This window comes from Salvelinus alpinus, chromosome 12 (genome assembly GCF_045679555.1).
Source record: "Salvelinus alpinus chromosome 12, SLU_Salpinus.1, whole genome shotgun sequence".
NCBI classification, from domain to species: domain Eukaryota; kingdom Metazoa; phylum Chordata; class Actinopteri; order Salmoniformes; family Salmonidae; genus Salvelinus; species Salvelinus alpinus.
The window spans coordinates 49,031,769-49,037,756 of NC_092097.1; positions in this window are offsets into that span (position 1 = coordinate 49,031,769).

Here is a 5,988-nt window from a genome sequence, read left to right on the forward strand (position 1 = left end):
GCGATTTACATTGTACACAAAAGACATGATCAACATGTTCGTACAAACTCACCCAATGCAAAACTCAAGAGGGGAGTTACGTGCAGCCATCTAGGCAGCATATCAAACACAAGCAAGACACAACAGCATTTCGCTTAGGGCTCCCAGAGGTAGAGGTGTGGACTTGAGTCATATGACTTGGACAGAAATTTGATGACTTGAGACTGGACTTGATAGAAAACAAAATAACTTCAGACTTGGACGTGGACTTGGAGCATCAAGACTCTGGACTCAACTTTGACTTGGGACTGATGACCTGAAATGATCTGGCCAGGCTTTCTAACGTTTTGTCACTCATTTTGTGGCCAAAGTCTCCATGGATTACTCTCCATTCAGTCAGATTGGCAGAAACACACACAAACGTCAATCAACCGGGTCGGCTGCACAGTGGGAGGATTAGATTATGCTGAGCCGCTGGGCACCAGGCATAGGCCCATCACTTCATCGGGCGAAAAGTGGGGAGGGAGGCGTGCCCTTCTCAAATCACACAGTAATCTGCACTTCTCTGCCATTTTTTCAACAAGGCAGCAAGGCAGCATTTTCGTCCAGATAAAATACATGGTCGAATCCTAGTACACATGCTTAATTACGTCACTTTTGTTTTGAGCCGACTTCGCTGTGGGCATTGAAAGCAGCACCTGGCTCACCCCGGGAGGCTGCCAGGTTACAAATCGAATGCAATCAACTTTCAGCCAATGCAAAACACGCCTACACAGGCGCCTGGTGGGATTAATATAATCCCCTCAAGGAGAAGGTTTTTGGGGGTTGCGACTGTGAAACAATGGGAAAAATAAATAAATCATACATATTTTAATAGGCTACACATAGCCTACCATTTGTACTTGACAGTATATTTATACCTTTGCTTATTCGATCTGGTCTCTAACATAGGCCTACGGCATTGCACTTAATTTTTGTTTCAAAAACATCCAGGCCGAATCTGTGCTTCTTGACTGTTGACCAATGACCAGTCATCAGCACTGGTGCGAAAAGGTGGGCACACATATCATGATTAGTGACCAGAAAGCACTTATTACATTTTCTCTAGTTTTGTCTGACAAAAACAGAGTAGCCTACCTAAATTAATATTATCCATATAAAGTACTGTTTAGCAATCTGCTACGGACGCATCTTTGCCACAACAACAGTCTACCTGGTGATTTCATTGATCATGTTCATATTTCAGATAGGCCTAGTTTGGGTGGGTACTGGCTATATCTAAAGATAGCTGGAACATCGCACTACCTTCAATACTGGGATGAAGATGTAACATATTCTGGTGAATTAATTACGATATTTGTGTGTAAGAAAATGGCTGCTGACAATTCATGCTTTCCATATCCGATCCTGCAACCCTCAGCTTGCTCTACTTGGGACTCGAATAATAGTGGCTTGGTCCCACCTCTGCCAAAAGGCTAGGGCCGGCTCTGACTTCATGTGTGAGTATGGATGTGGGTACTCAGAACCGCGAGCCACTGCGGCCCTGTCATGATGAGTTCAGATTTTTTGTGTGTCCAAACCCCATGATGTAGGCCGATCCCTGGCCTACATCATCACAAAAAACGCAGATAGTTTTTTGCTCCAATGTAATGTATAGGGACTGCGTCATGCTTGTACAACAGAAATATCCATTACAACAGACAACAAGATTGTAGCCTTCATAACGTTCAAATCGCAGCAGGGTTTTTAATACAGCTGTTAAGAAATATGAGGCAGAGACATAGGCTACATCATCATAGTTTAGACGAGGGTGAATAAAGAAAGAAATCTGAAGGGAGTGGCAGTGTGAGCAGAAGCTACGTATATATATATATATATATATATATACACTGCTCAAAAAAATAAAGGGAACACTAAAATAACACATCCTAGATCTGAATGAATGAAATATTCTTATTAAATACTTTTTTCTTTACATAGTTGAATGTGCTGACAACAAAATCACACAAAAATTATTAATGGAAATCAAATTTATCAACCCATGGAGGTCTGGATTTGGAGTCACACTCAAAATGAAAGTGGAAAACCACACAGGCTGATCCAACTTTGATGTAATGTCCTTAAAACAAGTCAAAATGAGGCTCAGTAGTGTGTGTGGCCTCCACGTGCCTGTATGACCTCCCTACAACGCCTGGGCATGCTCCTGATGAGCCAACTCCTGATGAGCCAACTCCTAGACAGTCTGTGGTGCAACGTGGCGTTGGTGGATGGAGCGAGACATGATGTCCCAGATGTGCTCAATTGGATTCAGGTCTGGGGAATGGGCGGGCCAGTCCATAGCATCAATGCCTTCCTCTTGCAGGAACTGCTGACACACTCCAGCCACATGAGGTCAAGCATTGTCTTGCATTAGGAGGGACCCAGGGCCAACCGCACCAGCATATGGTCTCACAAGGGGTCTGAGGATCTCATCTCGGTACCTAATGGCAGTCAGGCTACCTCTGGCGAGCACATGGAGGACTGTGCGGCCCCCCAAAGAAATGCCACCCTACACCATGACTGAGCCACCGCCAAACCGGTCATGCTGGAGGATGTTGCAGGCAGCAGAACGTTCTCCACGGCGTCTCCAGACTCTGTCACGTCTGTCACATGTGCTCAGTGTGAACCTGCTTTCATCTGTGAAGAGCACAGGGCGCCAGTGGCGAATTTGCCAATCTTGGTGTTCTCTGGTAAATGCCAAACGTCCTGCACGGTGTTGGGCTGTAAGCAAACCCCCACCTGTGGACGTCGGGCCCTCATTACCACCCTCATGGAGTCTGTTTCTGACCGTTTGAGCAGACACATGCACATTTGTGGCCTGCTGGAGGTCATTTTGCAGGGCTCTGGCAGTGCTCCTCCTGCTCCTCCTTGCACAAAGGCGGAGGTAGCGGTCCTGCTGCTGGGTTGTTGCCCTCCTACGGCCTCCTCCACGTCTCCTGATGTACTGGCCTGTCTCCTGGTAGCGCCTCCATGCTCTGGACACTACGCTGACAGACACAGCAAACCTTCTTGCCACAGCTCGCATTGATGTGCCATCCTGGATGAGCTGCACTACCTGAGCCACTTGTGTGGGTTGTAGACTCCGTCTCATGCTACCACTAGAGTGAAAGCACCGCCAGCATTCAAAAGTGACCAAAACATCAGCCAGGAAGCATAGGAACTGAGAAATGGTCTGTGGTCACCACCTGCAGAACCACTCCTTTATTGGGGGTGTCTTGCTAATTGCCTATAATTTCCACCTGTTGTCTATTCCATTTGCACAACAGCATGTGAAATTTATTGTCAATCAGTGTTGCTTCCTAAGTGGACAGTTTGATTTCACAGAAGTGTGATTGACTTGGAGTTACATTGTGTTGTTTAAGTGTTCCCTTTATTTTTTGGAGCAGTGTATATATATATATATATATATATATATATATATATATATATATACATATATATATATATATATATATGTATTTATATATATATATATATATATATATGAAAAAACTCTGTATTCACAGCCACGGCAATCTATTTTTTATCTATTATAGACCTGTTTGGGTTGTTGATCATTTTTGGAGTGGCTCTCTATTTGCCCTCAGCACGGATGTTTTCACCACTCTGAATGTCTAAAGAATCCATACAGTGTGTTCTTCTGAAATGTGAACACAGAATACTGGACATTTTGAACTCTTATTATGCCTGCAATTTGACAAAATTACAATCATGGTATTGAATTGGCATTTTTCTGGTTTTGGACACCTCATCTCCCTCCCGGTCTTGGTTTTGAGTCGGTCTCATCCCCCTCCTGTCTTGGTCTTGACTTGTACTCGATTTTCTGAATCCGTGTTGCTTTAGGTTGTCTCGAACACAACACTGTGAAGTAGTGTCCACTGAGGTTTGCACTTTCAGCTTGTGGGGTAAAGCAAAATAAATATAATCATTTTAAAGAACCTTTTGAGTTGCTGTGTTACTCAGGAGGCTCCTGTTCTGTAGACTAGACTGGATGGTATACTGCAGGCCTTATCTTCTTTGTTTTCAGAACTATTTTAAAACTGAGTGTATAAACATTAGGAACACCTAGTAGCCTACCAAACTTGCTTACTGCCTTGTACTCAACACTCTATTGTCCCTCTAATCACTCTGACATCAATGCAAATGTATTCGAAAATCGAATCAAACACTTCACGAGAGTCCATGCTCATGTTGTGCAACATTTCTGTAGGCTTGCATGAGAAAACAGAGTTTTGATGACCACAAAAAGAGAAGGATCTCAATCAGCTTTCTAAAGGGTAGGTCTTGTCATGTATACTCACTCTCCGGCGCTCGAGGTCTTCAGGCTGCTCATTATTACGCAAACCTGTCACCATCATTACGCGCATCAGCGCCTCATCAGACTCACCTGGACTCAATCACCTGCCTGATTACCTTCTCTATATATGTCACTCCCTTTGGTTCTTTCTGCCTGATTACCTTCTCTATATATGTCACTCCCTTTGGTTCTTTCTGCCTGATTACCTTCCCTATATATGTCACTCCCTTTGGTTCTTTCTGCCTGATTACCTTCTCTATATATGTCACTCCCTTTGGTTCTTTCTGCCTGATTACCTTCTCTATATATGTCACTCCCTTTGGTTCTTTCTGCCTGATTACCTTCTCTATATATGTCACTCCCTTTGGTTCTTTCTGCCTGATTACCTTCCCTATATATGTCACTCCCTTTGGTTCTTTCTGCCTGATTACCTTCTCTATATATGTCACTCCCTTTGGTTCTTTCTGCCTGATTACCTTCTCTATATATGTCACTCCCTTTGGTTCTTTCTGCCTGATTACCTTCTCTATATATGTCACTCCCTTTGGTTCTTTCTGCCTGATTACCTTCTCTATATATGTCACTCCCTTTGGTTCTTTCTGCCTGATTACCTTCTCTATATATGTCACTCCCTTTGGTTCTTTCTACCTGATTACCTTCTCTATATATGTCACTCCCTTTGGTTCTTTCTGCCTGATTACCTTCTCTATATATGTCACTCCCTTTGGTTCTTTCTGCCTGATTACCTTCTCTATATATGTCACTCCCTTTGGTTCTTTCTGCCTGATTACCTTCCCTATATATGTCACTCCCTTTGGTTCTTTCTGCCTGATTACCTTCCCTATATATGTCACTCCCTTTGGTTCTTTCTGCCTGATTACCTTCTCTATATATGTCACTCCCTTTGGTTCTTTCTGCCTGATTACCTTCCCTATATATGTCACTCCCTTTGGTTCTTTCTGCCTGATTACCTTCTCTATATATGTCACTCCCTTTGGTTCTTTCTGCCTGATTACCTTCTCTATATATGTCACTCCCTTTGGTTCTTTCTGCCTGATTACCTTCCCTATATATGTCACTCCCTTTGGTTCTTTCTGCCTGATTACCTTCTCTATATATGTCAATCCCTTTGGTTCTTTCTGCCTGATTACCTTCTCTATATACAGTGGGGAGAACAAGTATTTGATACACTGCCGATTTTGCAGGTTTTCCTACTTACAAAGCATGTAGAGGTCTGTCATTTTTATCATAGGTACACTTCAACTGTGAGAGACGGAATCTAAAACAAAAATCCAGAAAATCACATTGTATGATTTTTAAGTAATTAATTTGCATTTTATTGCATGACATAAGTATTTGATACATCAGAAAAGCAGAACTTAATATTTGGTACAGAAACCTTTGTTTGCAATTAGAGATCATACGTTTCCTGTAGTTCTTGACCAGGTTTGCACACACTGCAGCAGTGATTTTGGCCCACTCCTCCATACAGACCTTCTCCAGATCCTTCAGGTTTCGGGGCTGTCGCTGGGCAATACGGACTTTCAGCTCCCTCCAAAGATTTTCTATTGGGTTCAGGTCTGGAGACTGGCTAGGCCACTCCAGGACCTTGAGATGCTTCTTACGGAGCCACTCCTTAGTTGCCCTGGCTGTGTGTTTCGGGTCGTTGTCAT